General features: G+C 42.6%; 1 protein-coding gene across 7 annotated transcripts in view; it reads right to left on the bottom strand.

Annotated features, from left to right (window-relative positions):
* Positions 1-26,175, bottom strand: part of Fam135b (family with sequence similarity 135 member B) — a 318,048-nt gene that overhangs the window by 215,743 nt on the left and 76,130 nt on the right. Inside the window, exon 1 of one of the 7 annotated variants that reach the window (XM_021251592.2) lies at positions 22,858-22,977. The exons of the other annotated variants lie outside the window; for them this stretch is intronic. The gene's annotated coding sequence lies outside the window, so the exon portion shown is untranslated. Of the gene's footprint in view, positions 1-22,857; positions 22,978-26,175 lie in introns of those variants that run through there. 7 annotated transcript variants of the gene reach the window in all.

The following is a 26,175-nucleotide window of genomic DNA, read 5'->3' as shown; positions in this document are numbered from 1 at the left end:
TCAGAACCTCAGGGTCAGGTTCTCAGGACTCCCATCTCCTAAATTCCAGTCTAGCAATCTTAGAATTTTCAGTGTTCCACCTTCTGTGAACATTGCTCCATCTTTGTTCAACCTATCATCTCCTGCGGGATGGCTCATCTTTCATCTTTCTCCTTGATGAGTGTCCCAAGCATAAATGCCCAATCCAGCATCTCCAGGAATCCACTGCCTTCCCTGATACACATTGCCCATGTGACCATGTGCACACCAAATAGCCTTGACTATGTTGTGTGCTGGAAACACACCTATCTTTCGGGTTAGACTGTGAGTTCTTTCAAGGAAGAGACTGCCAATAAATACAGTAAGAAACTCAATGAAGAATAATCATAAGCTAACATTTAGGGGATTACCAAGGTGTGAAAAACCCAGCAAATGTAGGAGGAAATGTATCTCTGAATGAATGAACAAGTTGATTCTTCTTTCAAATGCTACAATTTCCTTGGGCATTTGGAATCAGTCCATACTTAGGACTTGGAGAGCAAAATAATTATTCCTCTGAGCTCCTTTCATCCTTTGTGTCCCCCGGGATGTGAAGGAAGATGTGTGTGATCCATCATGGCTGTGAACATCCACAGAGGAGCCAGACCGGGGGAGGAATGTGGCGACCGCTGCCGTGGAGACTGCAGAGGAAACCTCTATTTATCCTTCCCAGTGCCACAATGTAAACAGGAGAGGAGGTGAATGCAAGATGCGAGCCCCCAGCCATGAGTCAAGGCTGGCATTTCAGATGAGCTCTCTGTTTGTGCCCTGGGTTTGGTGGTTTGGGATCCAGTTTTGTTTAGCATCTGTCATTAGCCTCACAAGTGCAGCTGTGACTCAGCCTGCGTCACTGCAGTCCCACACTGACCACCCACAAGGTCTGCAAGCCTCTCTTCCTGCCCTGCTCCCACCTAAAATGAAAGCAAACTAGGGACAACATACAGAGCCCCTTAAAGATGAGGCTCAGAATGTTTGCTGGAATCTGAGTGCCAAGAGGAGTGGATCCTCAGTCTTCCCTGGCCTCTGGCTAATGTCAGACATGCTGTAGGGCTCCTTCCTGTGCTGATGGCATTAGGTATGGGGTCACAGTGTCACAGAGCTAGGAGGCTCTGCCAAAGAGAAAAGCCACTCGGCATTTTTGCAAAAGGGAAACTGAGACCACGGCGGGGTGGTGAAGAGGCTGCTTGGTGCAGAGGATTCAGTGCCAAAATGGATTCAGATTCTCTCCTTTATTAGTTCTGGATTTCACAGAGGGGCTTCTGTTTCTCGGTTTTCTCAACTATGAATGAGGTTGTAACCCTCTTCGTGCAATGAGAGAAGACAGAGTTTACATGAAAAGCACATATTTTAATATCTGACAGAACAGAAAGCACTCAAAGTACTTGCCACAATATTTAAATCACACCTATGATTACAGTGGACACTCTTTTGAGTGGTAATTCCGACAAACAATAACCTTTTCATAATCTTTTCATTACTTTTTCATTCAGGGTTAGAAATAATCCCCCTTGAAATTAATGGAGGGGTTTCGATTTATAATGAACATTTCCCCCATAACCTGCCCTGCTGGTGTAGTCTTGATGACAGGGTGTTAACCCAGGATGAAGGAGAGGCACCCTACAGAAAACACATGCAGAGGATGGAGGCAGGATGGATGCAGGTATAAGTCTAGCCTGAACATGTCTGCAGTGAAAGGGGGTGGACTAAATCCAAGGCTGAGCAAAGTTCACTCTTCAGAGACACCACAAATACATCTCCATTAATCCTAACTAAAAACATGTCTTCATGTCCCCTTACGTGCTATCACTAGTCATCTAGATGCCAGGGGAGTTGGTGACCTCCTTCAGCTGCAGAACTGGTGATTCTGTAGGCTTAGACCCAGGAGGCCTGAGCCCAAGAGGTCCGCATTGTCCACGTTTTTTTCTGTAACTCTACTTAGGGCCTTTAAAGCTACTTTGAACCTACTTTGGTTCAAATCCCAGTTCCCATGTGGCTATCTCTGCTGGGAGCTTAATACTGTGGGGCCTCAGTTTCCCCTATCTTTAGAAATGCATGTCTAACACACAGAAAGCTGGAAATTCAGGAGACATGAATGGAATCTGGCACAAGGGTGCACTGTGCTAGCTGGCTTGTAGGTTGGGGGGATCATCAGCACTCTCTGTTTCTACTTCCTCAGTTGGTTATATTATTTATTTACATAAATATGAGAATATGGTTATTGAAGGAAGAAGTGAAGGCACAGGGCAAGTGTAAAATGCCACGATACTGGGCACATCAACATTTAGTCCATTTAATCCTCAAAACATAAGGAGGTCATTTTCCTTCTTTCTTTTCTGTCCTTCCTTCCTTCCCTCCCTCCCTCCTTCCTGCCTTTCTTTCTTTCTCTCCTTCCTTCCTTCTTTCCCTCCTCCCTTCCTTTCCTTCTTTCTTTCCTTCTCTTTTCTTTCTTTCTTTCTTTCTCTCCTCTTTCTTCCTTCCTTCCTTTCTCTCCTTCCTTCCTTCCTTCTTTCTTTTTTATGAGAGGTGTTCAGAAAGGCAATCTCAGTGACCTAATCACAGCACGATACTTTTTGAAATTCTGACATTTGATTTCTTGAAAGCTAATAGATATAATTGTTTGTTTCATCTTTCTGTCAAAGACCACCTTTGCTATGAAACCACTGTTCCAGTCACTCTGGGTGCCTCATGTTCAGCAATAGAGACCACACTCATCCTCTTCCTATCGGCACTCATCCTCCTACTTTCCTCTTTTCAATCTCTTCCCAGTCAACCACAGGGCAACCTATTCGTAAAGCCTCCCCAAGCCCTACAGCTAACCCTGTCCTCCCCTTGTTGAGAAAGGCCATAGTCATTTTTTGTTCCACCAATGTTCACTGCCTGTCAAAATGCACAAGACAGTGTAACAGGAGAGGAGATAAAAGCAAACAGACACAGCCAGAGATCCTAGCCAAGCTGTCTGTGCTAACACAGTCTGATTTAGTGGTTAAGTGTAGACATAGTTGATATCTGACCCTCACAGTTCGCCAGACATCCTCATCCATCCCACAATGGAAGCCTTCCCCATCTTCCATCCCAGAGGGTTACTTACCAATACAATAGATGCTTATTTCAACTTGACACTTGCTGTAATAGGCACAAGACCACTTGCTCTTGAGCATAGAAAAGACATTTGGGTTTAGCCAGGTAAGGAACAGCCAGGGGCTGGGTAAAGTGGTGGAGTGGTACAGGCATGTAAGGAATCATAAGAAACACTTGAGATATTCCTGCCTTTTCAATTCCAAAACCTATTTAGAGACAGGCAGCTGGTTACCTTCACCCCACTGCTTCCTTCTGCTCTAACCTGGAAGGACAAGCTTCCAATTGCTCCTCTGCCTCTCTTGCTTCTCCCTTCTCCTTTTCTTTCTCCTCTCTCTCCCTCCCTCCCCTACCCTCTCCCCTTATTCCCATAGTGTACTCTCCACTGGAAAGCACAGGGTATGGGAGCCTTTCTAAGAAATCTCTCCCATAACATCCCTTTCAATGGCTTAACATTCTCTTGGTAACCAAGTCCCATACCCTACTCCTGGCCATCAAGGCCCAGCACGATCTGCCTTCTGGGTCTATGTGGACAGTACTCTTTCCTTAAGATGATTCTACCCTCTACACTCCATACTGTTCTTCAAACCTGCTCTGCTCAGATGTGCCAGAGGCTATGGGCTGAATCTTTCAGCTGCTTCCAAGACCCGTTGTTTTTAGGCTATTCAGATATGATGCTCAAGTTTGCACCTTGTCTCAGCTCAAGGATCATTTCCTCGATTTGCCTTCTATTAGCCTATGTTTACGACACTAGACATTCTCCTCCCACTTTCTTTCTCGGAAAGCAATATGTTCCATTATTTTGGGAATGTCTTTCCATTAAATTATCTGCATGCTTGATTTATATCTCATCTGTCAGAACATGGGGTCCAACAGCATGGTCCTTCCTTGGCTTCTGGGGTACTGTTTCTGCAATGGACAGCACAGGGCTCAGGCCAAACACAGCATTCCATAAATATTTGTTGAATGAACTAAAAGTGAAAATGGAACTGAATCCTGAAGAAAATATAGAATTTAGGAGTTGAAGTTTGAGAAAAAAAAAGTTAATAGCCATGAGGAAAAGGAACATGGAAGAGAGTGGGTATAGATTAGAAAAAGTATGGTTCTGAATGGTTCAATATTTTGTTTCATTTAATATTCAAAACCCAGCCAGGCAAGATGGGGCACGCCTGCAATCTCAGCACTAGGGAGGCTGAGGCAGGAGGATTGCTATGAGTTCGAGGCCAGCCTGGACTACATGGTGAGTTCAAGGCCAGCCTGAACTAACAGTGAGACCCTGTCTCAAAACAAAGAAAAATTCAAAACACAACCATGAATCATCACTAAAAATATCTGTGGAAGGAAACTGATGTTAAGAGAGGCAGCCATAGCTACCTAGGACCACCCAGCTGATAAAAGGCTAGATGTTTGCACAATAGGATGTCCTGAGCTACAAGTTCCTTGACTAGTGAGAAAAGTGTGTGCAAGTGGCCTCCCTGCGCCTTCCCTTCTCCCTCCAGAAGCCAAGGGTCTGTTGCTATGAAAGTCAAGTCCCACAGTTCCCTAGTTACAAAATACCACAGGCTTCCTATCACAATTTTAATAAACTGGGGGACTTACAAAGAAGACGGACAAATGGCCAATAAGCACATGAAGAGGCTTAACATCATCAGTCTTTAAGGATATGGAAACTAAAGCCACAGTGAGTCACATGATTTTAAAATGGCCTAAAGAGTGTGTGTGTGTGTGGTGGTGGGGGATGTGAATGCCTATAATCCCAGCATTTGGGAGGCTGAGGCAGGAGGATTTTAAGCTCAAAGCCAGCCTGAAGTTCACCCTGTATCTAAATAAATAAATAGCCCAAAGACCTTAAAAGACACCTCAGGGGAAAAGATGTCCAGATGACAAATAAGCTTTAAAAATGTTTTATATCATATATTATCAGAGAAATGCAAATTAAAACAAGGTGATACCATTACACATTTTGCATGACCCATGCCCAGAAAACTGACAACACCAAATTCTACGAAGGACGTGGAGCAATAAAAATTCTTACTCACTTCTGGTGAGAAATGTCAAATGGCACAGCCACTTTGGAAGAGAAAGGTGGAAGGATAAACTTTCACATCTCCAGAAGGATATTATTCTTGGCTAAAAATAAATGAGCTTTCAAGCCACGAATAGACATGAGGGTACCTTAAAATGTGTATCTCCAAGTGAAAAGTGTAAATATGAAAATGCTACATAAGGGTGTCATTCTAACTATGTAACATTCATAAAAGGCAAACTATTGAAATAGTAAAAAGGATCCATAGGTATCAAGAGTGTGGGGATAGGTAGCCAAGAAAAGAGGAATTTTAGGGCAGCAAATAAACTCTGTGAGACTCCACAGTGGTGTGTGTCATTGTACATCTGTTCAAAGCCATAGAATGTTCACTAAGAATAACCCTCCAGGTTATATGATGGACACTGTGTGATGATGACACCTCAACACATATTCATCAATTACTCTAAAGGTACCCTCTGGTGGGAGGATATCAGTAATGGAGAAGGTGACGCATGAGTGAAATCAGAGGGTAAGTGGAAAATCTCTGTACCTTCTCCTCTGTTCTAAAGTTTTGAACCCCAAACTGCTCTGAGAAATAAAGCCTACCAACACAAACACACAAACACACACACAGAAAGGAGATATCACCTTTTACCAACTAGGATGGCAACAATCATTTAAAAAATGAAAAATAAAAAGTACTGCCAAGGAGGTAGACAATTTGAGGCACTTATTCACTGCTACTAGAACTATAAAATAGTGTAGTCAATATGAAGAAAATGTAACCTTTTTGCGGTGACTTAAACAAGGCATTACCACATGGCCCAGCAATTCTGCTTCTGGATGTACAACCAAGAGAAGTGAAAGCTGTTGTTTAATTAAAACTTCTATATGAATGTTCACAGCAACATTATTCACAAATAGACATGGGTAGAGATGAACCAAAGGCTATTAGTCAAAAAATAGATAAAACAAAAGCTGAGGGGATATTATTCAACCAGAAAAAGGAATGAATTACTGATATGTGATAAGACCCAGAGGTTCGATAGCACCAAGAGAAGTGAAAGGAGCCAAACACTAAAGACCAAATACTACATGGTTGCACTTATAGGAAATATCCAGGCCAAGGGAAACCCATAGAAAGAGAAAGTAAATTAGTGATCTCAAGGCTAGAAGAGAAGGGGTGGGTAGAATGACTGAGAACGGATACAGGGGTCTTCTTGTAAGGAGAGGGAACTATCTTAACCACCCAGAAGGGGCTAGCCAGTGGCCACAATTGCACAATATTGTGGATTAACTGAAAGCTACTGGGTTGTTAGCGTCAAATGGAAAAAGCTGCAATTATTTTGTATGTTAACACTACCACCATCATAACGACAATAAAGAAATAAAACCAAGCCCTTCTTCCTGTCCTCCTTTGTAATTTCCTGGAACAAGTCAACCCTAAAGCTACTGGGAGCCCAGGAGTCAGCTGCCAGGATCAGCATGCTGTATTGTAATTATCTGCACTTATTGCTATACTTATATGTTCTTATTTGTGTTCGATGCTTGTATACACCCACTTCAGTGAACCTTGCTTCATTTCTTTACCAGTTAAAATTCCCAGACCTACCAAAAAAATAAAATAAAATAAATAAAGTGATATTGGAGACATATTCGTACTAAGAATCTATGAAATACTTGTCTGAAATTCAGTTTAACTGCTCACAGTATATTTTATTTGTCAACCCTGTTGTCACTATATTCCATAAGCACTCAGTAGGTGCAGAAAAAATATTCATGAAACTCTAAATAGATAAATAATAGCTAGTCCAGGACCGTTGTGCTCACTACTAAGGAATCAGTCATTCACCAAATGTTTCTATTTGGTGCTATAATAGTCTAGCAGTTAAGCAGAGCAAAAGAGATGGCAAAGAAGTTGGGCAGGCAGCAGCTCTCAATGGGCAATGTCCTATGTCTCTTGCAGCCCCCCATAACAGCATGAAAAGCAGAGCTGAGGACCACTGGTGCCAAGGGTATCATTCAGAACCACTGCCCTTTAGAAATGGCAACTTGAGAGAAAAGTCAGGAATCAATTGTGCAGTGCCATGATACAGTAAATGCAACTCAGGGAAAGCAAACATTTCCAGATACAGAAAGGAAGGATGGTATGGGGAACAATTTGCCAAGGATTTGCACTCTCCAGGGGGATTTAGGAAAGAGAAGGGGAGGAGAGGAATTTAAGGGCAGCAAGATGTCACTCCAAACCCCAAGAGGCACCCCATCCCACACAGCAGGTGTCATCCTCTCCCCCTCACCCTGGCCTCCCTGCAATTCTAAAATCCCACTCCTCTCCTCACTGTGCTCCTTGTTTCTGGGCTCAGATCCACAGGGATTGGTGAAATGCTAGTCAGGTCGTATCTCTGTTTCCTCCTTGGCACTGAGTGCACTGCTGCCTGTAAGTACCATGTTCTCTTTCTACAGATGAGGACTTGGACCTCAAAAGTCCTCAGGCCTGGCTTCCCCTCAGCCCTTCCAGCACCAAATTCCCTCAGTCCCAGATCTTAACCCTACCATCAGCCTCAATTATCTGCAAGCATGGGAAAAATCTTATGAGTCCCAAGAACACCTGAGTCAAGTCACAGTACACACCTCCCCTGCTGCCCTTTGACCTCCTAACACCTCCCACCAACCCAGCAGCCTCCCTACTCACTTTTCCCTCCACATGAGCTCCTGTATCAGTGACCCTCTGAAGTCAAGCTGGAAGACCCTTAATCCTTTCACTAGCTCAGGCCTCAGACTCCTCTTAGTCACTCTGGATGCATGGCAGTGACCCCAACCCTTGTATTTACTGGGCCCAACCAGTAAATAAGCTAGGCCAGGTCAAGCATTGTCTAACATTTTTGCATGATTACTTTAACTCTCCTAAGAACTGGATATATCAGGTACTATTGTAATAGTGTAACAAATAGTTTAATTAGCTAGCATATGAATAGCAGCCTGCTGGACAAAAGGCCTGAGATAAAGTTAGGTGATCAGACACATTAATAAGAATTAAAATAAGAATAGGCAGTGAAATAGGACTTTGAACCAAGAATGGACTTTCTCAGGCAACAGGGAATGCAGCACCCCTTGTCCATTAAATTCCAGAGTTTCAAAGAGCTTAAAACACAGAAAAAAAGAAAAAAAAAAAAAAAGAAGAGCTTAAAACACAGAATAAAACGTCCATTTTCTTTAAACTCTACATGCTGAGTAATTAAGTTCCAATTGGTCATTTTAAATCCACAGAGCAGCCTGTGATAGGTGCCCACTAAACCACTGAGCAATTCCTGTTCTCTGCTTATTTATAGGAAGTTCTGGTCTGAGGGACCATATGGTGATCCACTGCAGATCCCTTCCGGACATCCAAGAGCTATTTCTCCTCTTCTTATATCTAATATACACTCTCTTAGCTTCTTCCTTTTGTCCGAGATTTCATTCTTTGACTTAATAAAACAATAAGCTCAGATTTACAGGGTTTGTATGGAATTAACTAACTATTATTATCATCCTCATTTCATACACGAGGCATAAACAGGTTAAGCAACTTCCCTGAGGGTCACACAGCTAAGTCAGCAGCAGAGCTAGAACCAGGGATCTCCAGCTCTGCATCACTAACCCAGAAATCCCCAAGGAAGCACTGCCCTGTGGGAGTTTAAGTCTTCCCCATGTCACTCTTAGCTTCTAGCCCAGGAGGGACAGAGTCTAACTAAGTCAGTGGGACTTGATATTCCTTCAAGAATAGAAGGAACGGAACTGAATCACAGAATGTAAACATCTTGCATGCTGAATGTCGCATATTCGAATAAGGTTTAGAATTTAACTATCTCATTTGAATAAACATTTGCCTTCCCCATCTCTACAACTTCCTTTGCAAACTGCTTTTGCATCTTCCTGCCCCTGGCCCAGGAGCCCTTCCCATCCTATCTTCAGGCCTACTTCTGGAAACTCTGCAAGGCAGAAGGCTAAGTGACACATTGCTATCTGTGAAGACATTAGAAAATTAGAGTAATTCATACAGAAGTGTGAATGAAGCTGGAAGTTGAAGGGGAGTAAGGAGGGAAAGGCATTTTAAAGCAAGTGCTGAATAAGTCCTGTCTTTGTTTCATGCATCCAAAACCCAGTGGAGTTGTTTCTGGAATGTAGGGTCACCATAAACACTCCAAATCAGCCTGTCCACCTCCCCTATTCTCACCTCTTCCTCCTCTAAGTCACAGAGCCTTGCTACTTTGCTGGGCTCTCTGTGAGTAAAAGTAGAAAAAAAAAAAAAAAGATTAATGCTTGAAATTAGACCTGCGTGTGAATCCCCTCCACTTTTTAGCTTTGTGACCCTGGCCAGGTAATTTAGCACCTTCTGACCTTCTAGGTCATCATCTGTGATCTGGACTGGGGCATGGGATTTCCCAGGTCCAACAGAGTCCTGGGTTCAGAGAAAATTATTTCATGGGTGAATTCCCCCACAAAAAATAAAACTTATAAAAGGTTAACTGATGATCCTACAAATATTCTCAGGGATGCTATCATGCTCATATTTGATGGCATCCTCCAAGAGAGGACACGTTTTTAGTCCCAAAGGTATATTTTAAGAGTGTGCTATGTGCCATGAGTAGTGTGGGGTCCTTCCTGTGCCCAATGAACTTGCTGAAACTCATATTACAGGCCTCAAGGCAGAAGTACTAGTGTAAAAGCTCCCTGGGCCTGAAACTGGTACTGAGGTTTCAGTAATTCTGAATGGAGTGTAACCTCAGGCATCATAGACTGGAACCTTCAGGTAGATTGCTTTGCCAGCCACACTGAGCTCATGTCTAACACCTCTCCCTGTCCCTACTGCATCTTTTACTCTTTGCATTATCTCTTTTGTCCCTGCTAGATTCTGCTGTCTTAGGGAGCAGCAGGGGAATGTGAGCCGCATCATACATAAAACTCTTATGGAATGGATGGATGGGTGGATGGATGGATGATGGATGTTGGATGTTGGATGGGTAGAGGAAATAATATGAGGATAAAAGTTCTGATCAAGGATTTACCGCCCCTACATCTGGATCCCAGGTCTTCCATGAACAGGCCGTGCACTCAGCCTCAGTCTTCTCCCATGAGGTAGAAAGGCATCCTAGATTGAAGCCAAGCAGGTGGCATGTGTGAGTAAATAGAACATTGGGGTTCACAAGATGGGCCAGGGAATCACTGTCTTGTCTAAGAAGACCTGACCCTGAATGTGCCCTTAGCAAAATAGGGGCTTCCCAAGATACTCCCCAAACAAAATATCTCATTAATAAGCGGACATCTCCTAATATCAATTACTAGAAATAAAAGTAATAACCTTGAAAAATATCTGCAGTCTCAATTACATCTGACTGTGGAGTGTGTTTGTCCCACGAACCACCAGATCCCAATCTGTGATCCTGATAATTATGAGCTGGTAATGACTCAAGTTCCCTTGTCCCAGGAATTAGGCTTCGTTCCTTACCACACATCACCTTACTCACTCCCCCGTGAATTGTGGAGCTAGTCATTATTATTATTCCTGTTTTAAAATGTGAAAAAATTCTCAGGGAGGCTAAGTAATGTGGCCATCATCAGAGAATAGAGTTGGAGCCAGGATTTAGAAGTAAGCTGGACTGATGTGTGATTCCAGACTTACCCAATGCTATATGATCTACTGCCTCCTCTTGTGCATGTGTGAAGGGCTCTTAGGTATCAAAGCCCACTTACCGTATCTGTGGGTATCTTGCTTTGTGGAGGCAGTGAGGATCTTACTTCTATGGACAAAATGTACCTCCCATGTTCTAGGCTCTTTATATGGGGTCTCACTCAATCCACGGCAGACCTGTGAGGTTCCCTATTTCTGCTTTCCTGATAATGACACAGGTTCAGCTGGTCATGATGTCCCAGGACCCCCTTGTACTGACTTGTGCAGGCAGATCTACTCACTTCTATGAGGCAAGCTGTTCATGAAGGGAGCAGTGTGGAGTTAAGCCACTATCTGTACACATGCAGGAATGTAGGTACTTCAGGATATATCCTGAAATAATCAAGGGAGAAAAAGGAGGGAATACACATGGCCATTTCAGGTAAATCAGTTGGTGGGCACAATTAGATCATTAAGTGCCCTAAGTGTCCCCTCTCTTGACCTCCACATCCCTTCACTGTTTGCCCTTCTCTGTGCTCCATGGGTTGCCCTTTTGAATGCACCTCTGACTGGCCCAGTGGGATGTTACTAATGTAATGAGTTTATGTCTTTGCCTACAAGGGAAACAGGTCCTGAGTCCCAAGTGCTACTTATCTAATGAGACTGCAGTTATATTAATTATATCTAAATGTCTCCACTTATACCATAAATTTGCCTACACAACGCTGTTATTATCTTGCTCTCTAGCTCCTTTTACAGTCTCTGGGTCCTCTGAGGCATTCCTGGCAGATCTGCCAGCCCAAAATAGCAGATGCAGGGCTCACAGGTACACCACCCTGGTTATCTGAAGGTTTTCTCAATTCCATTGCACATTTTCTTTGTGAGCCAACAGAGCACTTTGCAGAACCAAAGGAGCCCTGGCACAGGGGAAACCCAGGGTCAGATGTACCTAGTTTACATTCGAACTCTGCTCCTGACCACCGGGGTGGTCATGGCATCATCACCTTGTTTCTCAGAGCCTCAGTCTTATTAATTATAGGGTTTTAATTATAGCAGGTCTGAGAGGAATTTGACCTTTCTAAGTCCCAGGTGAGTCTTCTTGGGCATAGGCGTCTCAAGTGGGAAATATGTATTGGGTACATGGCATGTGCCAAATACTCTTTGTCCCTGGGCATTCACAGTCTACACTTGGTGGGAGCAGAAAGGAGAAAAATTCCATATTACTCAAGACTGATGTTAACCACCTCACTTTAGCTTAACAAAAACATGAGTCCATGGCCCTTCATTTTCATTATTTGTAAAATGAGAATAGCAGTTACTTTCTTCATGTCAGTGATGATTAAAATAATATGCAAAATCCCTAGCTCAGACATGGGTTACAACATTAAGATTCCACTCATGTCTATGGTCCTACATGGGGATGGCTCTATGATAAAAGAAATGTCTTACAGAACTCTGGCACCAGACCACCAGAGTGCAAAACCAACCCACATGGAGGAACCTCAAAAACACCATGCCAGGAGAAAGAAGCCAGATATATTGTATGATCCTGTTCCTATGAGATGTTCAAAATGGGCTGACTCATATAGAAAACAGATTTGTGGCATCTGAGACTATGGAGCTGGGTGTGGGGGGGTGACCATTTCATGGCTATGAGTTCCCATTTAGAGTGATGAAAATGTTGGAAAACTAGATAGAGAAGATGGTTGGATAACACTGTGCATATGGGATCAAATATTTTTAAAAGTTTAAATTGGTTACATGAATTTTATCGCAGTTTAAAAAAGTCTCCAATAATACGCATGCTCATATACATGTATCCAATAGCTCAGTGAAATGATTAAATTGTTATTGACCCCCCAAATAATTGCTTATCATCATTCATGCCATTTTATGTCAGTGTGGCCTTTTATTTCAAGGCCACCTGCCTTGATCAGATTCACAGATTGATCGTCCTTCTCAGAGACATAGCCCCAAGGGTGTGAAGGTAGAGCTCATTCCCCCAGCCCACATTTTCCTCTAGCACCCTGCAGAACCGACCAGGGCAGTCACTCAGTTCTGGGGTCTTCTGGATACTGGCTCCATCCATCCAGCCTAAGAAGGTACAAAACTGACACAAAGCCTGCACACCTACTGGCCAGAGATATAGGAGGTCTCCTGGATATGACCATCTGTTGGCTTCTCTTGCTTGGCTCCAAACTATACCAACAGGAGTCATGGTTTTATATCTAGGCTCTGATATTCAATAACTGTGAGACCTTGTGTAAGCTGCTACACACCTTCTGTAAAGTGGAGGTGCTGCCCCACCTAGCACCTGTCAGAGCCCAGGGCTGTCATGATCTAGTGCACAGGATTCCCCTGCAAACTGTATGGCAGTCAGTCTCCTTCCAGCCATACAGGCAAATGGGCCCAGAGAAAAGAAGAGGTGCTGAGTGAATTTTCCAGGGTGTATGAGTGTATCTGTATTCAAAAGGGGGTTGCTAAAAATAGCCAACTTTCTATGGCTGGATGATTTCATATTAAATCTGCACAATTTCCAAGTCAAAGCCTTATTACCTTCCTTCTCTACCCCTGCAGCCTCAGGACACTGGGCACAGGTGCTCAGTAGTTAGAAGGCTGAGCCACAAGTGTCATCATAAATCAACCACATTAAGAGACCCCAGAGAGAACATCTGCTCACCAACTTTCATACTCAATCCAAGGTGTGCAGTGAAGATTTGATTTAGAGTTTGATGCAGACAGATGCTCTTGTGGGTGGGGAGAGGGAGTGGTACAAGAAATGAAGAGTGGGTGAAGCTCAGTCCCCAAAGTAAAGGTAATCCATTATTTTCAAGGCAGCATGTCGAGGTCATGGTTTGACTTTGCAATAAAAAGATTTTTTTGTGGTGGCCACTGAGATGTCCAAGGTGAGACCACAAAAGAAGGTGACAAAATGCCTTGTTTTTGCTGTGTGTCTAGCTCCCAGCTCTACCTGCCCTGATGGGTATCTGTTTCCTCTCATATGGGACCTGATGCATTTTTTGACAGTTCTTGCTCAAAGATTGACTGAGAGAAGAGCATACGCCTTGCCAGCTAGCCTTCAACCTAGACCCCAAGGGTTCCAGGATAAGACTCATCCAACACAACACCTTTCTCCTGCAGATTTAGCCCTCTACTCAGTATCTCACTAATAAAATAATAATGGGAGGAATAGAAATAATATTGATTTTGTAAAACGGCCAATTTAAGGCTCTTGCTATGTCGCGTCATTTGTATTGATCTCTATGTCCTTACTTTTCTGGGATAGCTTCAGTCGAGGTTTAGTGTCCCAGTTGAGTTGTGAATTGCATCCCTATCTACTCTTGAAGGCATCTTGGTACCCTCTACAAGACTGCATGATAAGCCCTATTGTCTACCTGCTTTTATAAGCCAGACAGTCCAAGCTGTGACAGACTATTTCAACTGGGAGGCAAAACAGTGTTCAAACCCAGCCCATGCAGAAAGGAGGCTGAGCTGTGCATGCTACCAACAATTCCTCTCAGAATGAGTGGGCTTCCGGTGCTGTCCCTTGGCCCCAGGACAAAGCAGAAGATCTGAGAGGATGTGCTGAAGGAGCATGGGGAAACCCAAAGGGTGAAGCTCAAGGTTCTACCACCCACTGTCAACAAACCAAGCCCCTCCTATGTGTCATATTCATAGGAGAGGGTCTCTCTCAGAGTCCTTTGGGGAAAAGCTGATGTTTAAAAAACCCAAGTACATGATTTTACTTCTGTGTCATCAGTGCCTAGAACAATGCCATACGTACCAGGTCTCCAGAGAATACTTGCTGAATGAAAGGATGAACTATTGTCATTAATAACTTCCCAGGCTGAAAATACTCTACAACAATATTGATGCACACTCTTTATATTCATGTCCAAATTCATGACCAAAATATTCCTGAAGCCCCATCCAACCCTAACTTCAAAGCATAATATACAGGAATACAAAAACTCCATTAGTTACAAAAAGAATCCTTAAACTTACCTGGCCTTGTAGGCAAATGTATACACCTGGAAATGTTGGAAATAGGAACCACCAATATATAAATCATCACTTCCTGAAATCACCTAGCAAACCTAGCAAACCGCATAATTTTAATTTGCTCCTCAAAGTTATCTTTTGATTAGCAAACACATTTTATGCTCCTCGGATGCCACTGCACATCATTAGAGCTGATCCAGTGCAGAGATTATTCCTTGCTTACTAGTTTTTGTTTGTATTTACTCTCCAGATCCCCTGCAGAGTGCTTGGCACTGTGCAAAGATCCAAAAATATCAGCTGGCTTATGAATGTCTGGGTGAAGGGGTTCCCTCTGCTGGTCTCTCTGGAATCTGGGCTTCGGGGCTGCTGGAAGCAAGAGATGCTTGGCTGTGATTCTGCCTGACAGCCTAGAGGAGCTGAGCTTATACTGGGGGCCCCCAGGCCACTGGCTCAGACAATGCCATGCTTTGAATTTTCCCCCCAAATTTCTTGTGCTGGAAACTTAATCTGCAAACTAATATGTTGATGGTATTTGGAGGCAAAGCCCTTGAGATGTAAGTAGGCTTAGATATGGCCATAAGAGTAGAGCCCTATGTTGGCGTCAGTGGGGGTATAACAAGAGGAAGAGAGAACCAAGTTTGTATGCTTCCTGTTTCACCAGAGCACAGGAAGATGATCCTAAAATGGTGCCAGTGCCTTTATATTGGATATTCACAGTTCCAGAGTCATGAGCAAAATAAAGTCTATAGTTTTTAAGTTATGCAGCCTGTATTATTCAGTTCTAGCACCCTAAAATGGACTAAGGAAACAAGGAGGGGAAGGTGAGTGTTCAACACTAGCAGATAAAAAACAAATAGCTGCCACCCTTCCAGAGCCTGCTACCACATATCCACTCTGGAATGGCTGAAGTAGGGGACAGTGCCCAGGCTCAGTTCAGGGAGCAGAGACTGGGTGCTAGACTTGAAGTCTGCTTTTTACTACAGGTGTAGGGCCCAGGGTCTCTTCAGTTTACCTCAGTCTCACCCTACCACCACCACCATGGAAAGGAAGTGGGAGGAAGGGAAGAGGGAGAAGAGGAAGTAGGGAGAAATGAGTCAGGGAGAAGTAGGTCAGACTCCTACTCTCTGAAGCATCCTCATGGGATGCCACCTTTGGGATCCCCTCTACTTCCTGCACCCACATTGCCACCCTTGGTGCCTGCCCATCCAGGGCAGGGAGCTTATCACCTCTCAAGGCTGCCCACAGCCTGTTTCCCCTCGGGCTCCCCACAGCCCTTCCATGCTTATGGGATGTGACCTATTCCCCTGATTTTATCCACTTACATTCCCATACTATAAAATCCCAGATACATATGTTCATGTTCTGAAAAGCTGGAATGTATGAGAAGTATTATCTTAGAATAAGCATTGAAAACAATGAAAGACCGTTTGTAGTTTATTTCTTAAAGTTTGGTGACTGCTCAGAAACTGAACCGGCAATCGTTTCAAGACTTCTGAGAGAATCTTACAGGGCTTAATGAGCAACTTGGAAATTCGCAAAGTATTTTGAGTTCAAAGGCAAAGCCATTAGGGGTCCTCCAAGTGGCTCCTTGAAAAATTGTGACTCTAGGCATGTTTTTATATAAAATATCATATGTGTTATAAAAAATGCTTCCATACTCAACCAAGCTTGGGACATGTTAGGTTAAGGATATGTCTAGACTGCAGTACTTCGCAGATCCTGTGATAGGATGGTTCCCTTTATGAGACTCCAGGAATCTCTGGAACAGAATACATCCTTCACCTTGTGAAGATTCAGCAGGAAGGAGCATCTGCAAAACTAAGTGGATCATCTCCAGACACCAAATCTCCCCACAACTGGATCTTAGACGGCTTGGCCTCCAGAACTGGGAGCCCCTTCCCTGATAATGGAATTCATATCATGTGTGCTACCTCTTGTCCCCACAGACCATGCTACTCTCATGGTAGAAAACTGACCTGCTAGCTCCACAACTGGAGTAACCCATTGAAGTATTCTGAGCCTTGGTTTTCTCCTTCACAATCCCAGCCATCTGACTGAGAATGGCAGTGGTGTAGCTATGCAAAGCACAAGCAAACCTGTAGGAGGTACAGGTACTCATGCTGCTCTTCTCCCTGACTGAGGGACATACACAAGCTTGAAAGGAACCCATTTATTTACCCACCCAGGCTCCGAGCCAAATATCAGTCCCAGGGACCTTTTCACATCTATTTTCCTAACCTTCAACTAAAGAAAGGAAAACGGCCTTTAACCTCAGCAGACACAGCAATGGGACCTGCAAGCAAAGGGTGAGTCTTACTGTTTAATGTAATATTTTCCTACAGAGATCGCAACCGATTCCATTTCCTTTCTCCAAAGCCTGGTGAGGAATGTGTCTGATGGGCAAGAAACATCACTCCTGGATAATCCAGTTTAGGGGAAAGCTATGATTAGCAAGCTCAACCTGTCATTTCTGAGAACCTATCTAGGAAGGGTCAGCAAACGGCGAATGGAGACATGGCTTACCTGGGTGAGCCCTGCTCCCCAAAGGTGTTTGTAGCCCACCCAGGTTAACTGATTGGCAACTATGTGCCTGCCCCTGGTGTGTGGGTGTGTGAGTGTGTGCAGGAGAGGAGGTTGGTGGTACAGATGTTCTGTGGGTAACAGGGCTCTTCCATAGAGAAATAAGGACAAAGAACAGCCAAGGGGCTCCTAGTTCCACGGAGCCTTAGATACATGCAGACTCAGAAGCACCTGGAACACTGACTGACTTCTCTGATAGACTAAAGCCTTCCTCTCTACCACCACTGAGGTATTTCTGGTATTGTAGTAGGTACTCTAAAGACAGGGAACTTACCGACAAAGGATTTCTCATTTCTTATAGGAACAGAAGACACATCTTCAAATAACGATGACAAGCAATTCTCACACCATGGACAGACTGTGCTCAACAATTGCCCTCCAATGACTCACTTCCACAGAAAGAAGAAGGTACTCCTTGCTGAAGATGAGGAGACCCAGGCACATGGAAAGGAAGCCACTTGCCCATGAGGAAAGGACAATACTGGGACTCACCATGGTGTTCTGTCCCGAGTTTCTGCTCTCACCCACTGAGGTTCTACTCCCAGTGCAAAAATGAATAATGCAAATTAGACTGAATGTGTGGGGGAACAAGTGTTATGGACTGAATGTTTGTTCCCCCAAATTCATATGCTGAAGCTCTAATCACAGACATGAGGGAATTTAGAGGTTCAGCCATTGGGGTGTGGTGATTAAGTCATGAGGTGAAAGCATTCATAAGCTGGAATATCACCCTTATGAGAAGAGACATGAGTATTGATCACTCTACCTACCATGTGAAGATTCAGCAGGAAGTGGACCATCTGCAAACTAGTGGTTCCTCTCCAGACACCAAATCTGCCCACACTTGGATCTTAAACTTCTTGGCCTCCAGATCTGGGAGCCCCTTGCCACTTCCATCTCCAGAAAAGCCCCTGCCATCCTCCACTCCCAGGATCCACTCGGCAGAACTAACCTTGAAGGTAGCTTACCCTACCCAAGTGGAAGAATAGCCCCAAGACACTCATGAGATTGGAGTCAACTTTCTTGGGACGGCTAATTCAAGGGGATCATATAATATTGACCCAAGAAACATAGAGCTCTCTGTACAATCAACAGTCTGCTGCTAAGAAAAATGAAGTTTGTTCACACTGATAGACAGGAGTCATTTGATTTAATCCTTTTGACAATGCACAGGGTGGAATTTTATTTTTGCCCTACAGATGAGTAAACTGAGGGAGAAGGTTAAACTAGGTTAAACTCCCAAAGCCAAAGAAGATCCAGGCTAGAAATAATCTTATGATCCAAACAGTAACCCTGAAAGCTTGCCACATCCTACGCTTTCTTCTGGATCTTTCCTTGCTCATTTTCCTTCCCAAAAGACATATACCTCAGCATCCTCTTGATGACTCATTGAACTTTGAGCTTCGAAGTGGTATATGGCAGAGGTGCTTGACCTTGCAGGGGTATTTTCCTGGCATTTACTGGGCAGAACCCAACGAAATGGATAAACATCCTACGCTGCTCAGGACAGTCCCTCCATCAGCAACAGTGCCAAGGCTAAGAAAGCCTGAGAACATACGCAGAGAAAATTACAGCTAATCTTGCACTGTTTTGAGTGCTTTTTAGGTAGTTAATTACTTAACTTTCAAAATAGCACTATGAGATTGGTAATGTTACAATTCCATTTAGGAGGAAGAAATTGAAGTAGAAGAATTTATTTCAGTTCCTCAAGGGCATAGAGCAAAGACTTAAACCAAAAGTTCATCCTCAGGGCCCAAACCGTAAGCTCTCCTGCAGACTGCCTTTCATAGTCGAAAGTAACACTGACCATGTTATCTCATTCAGTGGGGATTATCTATTGTTATGGGGATAAGTGATAAGACTGAGTTGCTTTCCTCAGTGGCATAAGCAGATCATGGCATGGGACTTGCATGAGTATTATATGCAATGCAGAGTATGCATAGACTGACTTTGAGATGGCCCCAAGGGCCCAAGTCCCCCTATGCAATCTCTGCCTCTATGCAATCCCTTCCCAAAGATCACAAGGACTCTGGCTTGACTCACTTGCTGTCTTCTCCTACCTCTGATAAAACCCACGTGCCATGCTGTGAGATGCCCTAAAGAAAAGAACTGAGGATGCTTTCAGGCAACAGCCTGCACTAACTGAATCCTGCCAACACTCATTTGATGAACTTAAAAGTGGCTGTTCCTTAGGAGGACTGCCACATCTTAACTGCAGCCCAGAAGGAGAATTAGCTGTCCAGATCAGCCAGCTAAGCCACACACAGACTCTTGACCATAAGCATTGTGAGATAATGTGTGTTGTTTTAAATTGTTAACCTTTGGGGCAAATTGTTACACACTGCAGAGATTAAATAATACAGTGCACATCAGATCCTTCCTAGGCACTACACACAAGTCTGGGCCTCTCCTGATTTCGACTCCAGTCATCTCCTAAGTGACCAGTTGTCCCTGGGGTCCAGTATGCAAGTAGATTCTGACTTTACCTTGCCTCCTCCTTACCCCACACCTCTCTCCTCACACCTGCCTTGAACTACCGTGAATATCCATTTTTCAGGGAAGTAAACTTGCTGTGGATTGAATGTTTGGCTAAAGGCAGAAAGGAACAATGGAGAAGTGATTTCCCCTTTCTTACCACCTGGAATTGACATGCTGAGATGAATTTCATACTCAGGCACTGCTCTACTGTACTTGTAATAGTATCACAAACCGTAACAGAGATGTGGTACCTGGGAAACACCTGCCCCAAGTCAACTAGATCCATATCAGCCACCGATTTGCCATCATTGGTGCCATCCAGGTGGCAATTGACCCACCTCACTGTGCCCTGGAAAGCTTGTGAGATGACAAGGAAATGACAAGCTTATGAGATGCACACAGAACAACAAACCTGGGGAGATCAAGTGACTAATGTTCTTATCTACCCTATCACTGTGACTAGTCCAGCAACCCTGCCTATCAAGTTGACTTTATTTTCAAGAGCAAAAGCATGAAGTATCCAATGTTCTATAACTTTAGAAATGTCTGGAAATGTCAATAACTGTAAAAGACCAAATAATTGTGATAATTTAATAAGGTAGTCTACTTAAACCCCCTTGTACATACATACACATCCACACACACACACACATTTTTGAGTCCTTATCTTCATGCTGTGGGTCTCTATAAGCCAATGAATTTAGATTCAACCTTGTAGAAAAATGAGCAAATCTGAATTCTATGGTAATTTTTATATATAGCCTGGATGTTAGAAATGAGATTCACCTACAGAAAGACATTGTTGTAAATTTGAGTTGCTGTGCTATGTCATCACAAGTGAAGGACCTTACACATATCTGACCCAGCACAGGTGTCTAATGAGGAACAGCTCCCCTCCCACATGGGCAACTGACCCTGACCTTCCCACACGGTCTCACTGATCCACAGTTAGCTATCTATGGTGACAATGACAAAGCATTTAATCATAGAATCTCTGCCCAGGAGGGAACCTTCTGGCCAGCTCTCTCGATTTTAAGCTTAAGACTGAAGACCTGGGGAGGGAAAGAGAGAGAGAGCCCTGCACACAACAAAGTAGCAGTGAAGATAATGTGGGAACTCAGGCCCAATGAATCCATGCCACACTCCTTCCATTCCCCAAAAGTCTTCCCAATGATCAAAGGTCATGTGGAGATTTAGGTGATTGAAAATAGAGGTCCAAGAGGTAGTAAATAAGCATGAAGAGCTAATCTAGGGGTGTGACCCCAAATCCTATTAGTCTCTAGACTCCCAGAATGAATGACAGTGACAGACTATCCTTAATATTGCTATAGACCCCTCTCATGAACTATGTCTTCATGTAATCACCTTTTTATCAAATATTTGCAGTTTCCCAGGTTAAGAAACTAAAGTCCACATTCTCTGGCATAACACTGAAGGGGCCCTCTGATTTGGCTTTCGTGCATTTTCCTAGCCTCCTCTCCCTTCCTCTGGTCCAGTCATGGTTGGTTTTCAACCTTCTGCCCAGTCTGCAGTCCTCTCTCCTGTCCTCTAAGCTTGTGAGATGCAGCCTGGATGACACATTACCTAGGTGTCCTTCCTCTATGCCTGTAGCACACACAACATGAGAACAGTGTAGCAAAACAGCAGAGAGGTTAGACTCCAGTACTTTAGTCAAACAGACCTGCCATTATTCATTGTGTGATCCTGGGGAAATCTCCTGACCTCCTTGAACCTTTAATTTGCAAAAGTAGATATCAATTTATTCATCTTCTAAGGGCAAGTGACTTTCATAACATACAATACTTGTAGCATGCTTAGGATGTAGCTTGTTTTATTCCATCTTCTCTAATCCAGGGAGAGTAAAATTGTTATATGAACAATTATATTTTAATGTCTCATTTTTATCTTGTTTTACTATCATTTTAGTCTTTGTTCTTTTTCGTTCTCTCTACTATATAAGTTACAAGGGTCAGATTTGCATCTTGTTCATTTGCTCACTCAGAAATTAGTTATTAAGCATCAATATGTGTCAGACATCCTGGCATGCACTGGAGATTATGAGCTGAAAAGAAAACTGCTTCATTCCTGTTCTCAACAGCTGTACTTTGCATTTTACAAGAAAGATATGTAGACATATTTACTTTCAATACATTTTTTAAACTTTATCTCACTGGTCTATGCAAACTGCAAATCTTTTTCTCAAAGTTTACCCTTCATGATGTAACTGCTTCATCAGTCTAAGCAATTTCTATGCATCACTTCAGTAGATACAACTTCCCAGTGATTTCTCCAGTTTTACATTAGAAAATTGTAGTCCAATGAGATCAGGTCATTTGTTCTGGGATACACAAGTAGGAATCAATAGCAATAGGATTCAAACTTATTTATCCCCAAACTCCTCCCCTTTCCACTAGACTATTAGTTCTTTCACTTATTGAATATTTAACCACTATCTCCATAAATTGATGGGTGACTGAAATACTAAAAAGAGGGGAAATTTTTCAAGGTCTCTCTCATTTTGGACTTCTTTCTAAAATTGGAATCTATGTGAGTTTTTGAAGCATACATCCCATTGAATTTTATGAATATTTTCAGGTGGCTTTTATAACAAACTTATAATACATTGCTACCACTTAACCTCTCCAATGTTCAACTAGCCATATTCACTCCACCGACTTGCCTTTCTCTTCAAAACATGTTTCTGACAAATGAATCCCACAGCTTTGTTAGGCCAGTTACATGATCATCATTATCTTGTATTTAATTTCAAAAGTATGTACTTTAAGTATGTCCCATTAATAATAAGAGCTGGCACTGAGTGAGTGTTCACCAGCCAAAAGGAACTCTTTGCAGTATTTTGCCCACATGGACACATCTGATTCTTATACCTCTGGGATTACTCCAAGATTGAAGATGAAAAGGACTCAGGGAAGAAACAACTTGACTAAAGTTCAAACAAAGTGAATGAGGAGGAGGGCTCGATCCTAAAGCACACAATTTGAGGAACTGTGTTTCAGCCCCAAGTACTTACTCAAGAACATTGAGAGCTTGTTGTAAGAGGGTAAGTGCCACTCTAAAATGTAGGTGGAAAGGGTGGAGACAGGGATTCCTCTTGCATTCCTACAGCTGAGCAGAGAGAATGCAGCTCCAGTTCAAAAAAGTGCCTTCTAGAATGACTGCATTAGAATGCGTATTGTTAGGACAGCCTCACTCATTGGCTAGATTAAATATTCCATTTAGAATGTCTTTGGCACAATGGGCAAGGAAGCATGAGGTAAACCTCAATTCGTTCACCCTCTTCCCAACAGCAGACCATAGATCCAGCATGGGGGGCTCTTATTCAGTGAGTGCCCCAGGTTCCAGCTGAGCCATATTCAACAACTCCTTGTCCGAGCTGTCTTTGGTGCTGAAACTACACAAAGAAATGAGGCTCAGTTTGTGCCATCCTAAAGTTCACAAGAAGAGGAGAGTATTCCTATACAATGTCATGTAGGGCAACAAGAAATCTAAGGCTCAAATTATACATCAGAATATGATGGCAAAAACCAATCATTATTTGGAAAGATGTTCCACTTTATTTGTAATGTGGCATAAACAAGTTAAAAATCATAATATAATACCACTTCGTATTGACCAGGATGGCTAACCTAAAAGAGGCAGACAAAAACCACTGTGGGTAAGGATATGAAATAAGTATAAATTCTTACGTTTACTCTGGAAAACTATTTGGCAGCATTTACTAAAACTAGTCCCCTTATACACATATCCCATTATACAACTGTGCCATCAACAGTAATACTCAATAGAAGCACATACACTTAAACATTAAAAAATAAGCAAAATAACATTACTATCACTTTCCTATAATGCTTAAATACTAATAATTGCATAAATCCTATTAGAATAGGTAAATATGTTGTAGTCTATTCATACTTTGTTACATGATAAAACAGAAAATGAGGTACAACTATATATAGCAATATGAATGAATTACAAAACAGTACTCTAGCAAAGAAAAAGCCAGGCACAAAAGAATGCACACAATCTGATCCCCTTCATATAAATTTTTTCAAAACCAATCTAGTCTAACCTGTGGTATTAGAAGTGAGGAGAATAAATACCATTGGTGGGGAGAGGGTTGATTGAAAAAGGTCACCATGGAGATTTCTGGGGTATGATGGTATTCTCCTTCTTGATCTAGTGCTGGTTAAACCGGATCTTTGATTTTGGGAAAATTTCTCCAGGAGATAGAGAGATAGATAGAGAGAGAGAGAGAGAGAGAGAGAGAGAGAGAGAGAGAGAGAGAGAGAGATAGATAGATAGATATTCCCCAAATGCATTTATAATGTAGAGTTTGATAAGAATTTTAAAGTATCTTCCATGCCACTGACATTTTTGAGATATGCCTTTTTACCCGGCTTTTCCAAATCCTATTTTTAAACAGAAACTACATTTCAAAGACACAATTTTCTGAACCTTGACCTATAAAACAGGAATTATGAGACCTACCCTTACAAAGTGGATGTGGCTATTACCTAAGAGCACTCACACTGTCAAAAGTTGCCAGTGCTTGTGAATATTTGAGTGAGTACAGAGATGTTATCACTTAAGGTATGACCATTCCACAGCTGGGGGAGTACAGTTACCAATGTCCACTAATTCTACATATACACATATTCTGCAACATAGATGTTGTAATTTAGCCCTAAAATAGAAAGTGTTGAAATAGATGCTAAGTCATTTCCTGATAATTTTCCAGATCTCGATTTATGGCATCCCCTACTATATCTGTCATTTTTTCCTAACAGAGACCCAGTTCATCCAAAACCCACTCTGTGTTTCCACATCTTATCTAGACTCAAATTGCTCCAACTGCTTGGAATTCTTACCTTACCAGTATTTCCAATGAATACCATTTCTCAAAGCCCACACAACAGGCAAATTTTTCAAAATACTCTCCCTCTTTTTAATTCTCATTATACTTTGTCTACTTCTTTACTAACAATTATAGCACCTTCATAAAAGGCTTCCATTATTGGACCTCAACCATATGTCAAGCTCTAGGATAAATGTTTTACCTCAATTTGTAATCTAATCATTTCTGAAACACTGTGGATGCATTCTTGATTTTTAATAAATTATGAAACAAATTAATAGGAAAGATGGGAATTATATGTTATTATCTCATTTTTAAAACGAAGTACTAGACACAATTGGGGATTGATTACCTGGAGTTTAAAACCAGAGCTAGCAGACTGCAATGCTGAGTGATCTACCCCAAACTATCTTAGCTGGTCATGAATTGCTGAAAGTAGGAGCTCACAGCCCAATAGATTCAGGCATGAAAATGCTTCTGTCTGCAACATCATTATGACTTCTGTGGGTACAGCAAAGCAAGGGGCACAGTGGCATCTATCTACTTAAATTCCTAGAGCATCATATCATACCTTGTTTAATAGAGGAATCACAAAATTGGAAACATAGATCTGTAGAGTACTATTTGTAGCTGCCAACAAACCTACCTGTGCTACTTCATGTTGCTACAGTAGGACAAAGATTATTCGCAATTTGCAGAAGTGTTAACCATGGCTCAGGAAGGTCAAGTAATGTACTGAAGGCCACACTGCAAATAGTAGCAGCAACTAGGTTTAGAACCCACTGACTCTTAATACTTCTATGTCAGGCTCTTTCCATCAAAAACTCCCTTAAAGAGGCAGATGTCTGCAAGTTTCAGCAGAGAACCCTGGTAATTTCATAACAGAGGACTAATGAGATCACACTTCCCTTTTCAATAGACATTATTCTTAGACTTTTTCTGTTCCTGCTGTTTCGGATGCAGGTTTCTATTCATCTTTCAAAGCCTAATTCAAATACCTCATTCTCTGAGAAGTCTTCTCAGATTTTATACTCCTCTCATGCATTCAATAAACTGCCCTGGTGGACCTAATATACAGGAGGCAGTAGGTAAGATAGTAGGGATTCAGTGGTGAATAAAAAATCATACTCTGCTCTCCTAGATCTTACATTACTGAAGAGCATATACAGTGCCCTCAAATGCAACTTCCAGCTGTGGTAACCGCCATGAGTCCAAAGTATAGGGAGTTTTAAAGTAGTACAGTGGGGCACTGGAGGTCAGAGAAGGCTTCCTGTGCTCAGGGAGCTAATTAAGCTTGAATCACAGTGCTCTGAGCCTGCACTCACTCTGCTGCCAGTGTTTATTTCCCTCTAGTCCATGAGTAACACAAGGACAGATCCATGTCTTATTCACAGCTGGTCCCATGCCATAGAAAACTTGCATGGCTTATTACAAGTGGCCAACAGATCTAACGAACTGGTTTTTATTATTATC

Source organism: Heterocephalus glaber, unplaced genomic scaffold, assembly GCF_053883595.1.
Source record: "Heterocephalus glaber isolate CG9 unplaced genomic scaffold, H.glaber_assembly_v1.0 deba00000281, whole genome shotgun sequence".
NCBI classification, from domain to species: domain Eukaryota; kingdom Metazoa; phylum Chordata; class Mammalia; order Rodentia; family Bathyergidae; genus Heterocephalus; species Heterocephalus glaber.
Note: the sequence above shows the minus strand (reverse complement) of the source record. Positions and strands in the feature narration are given on the sequence as shown.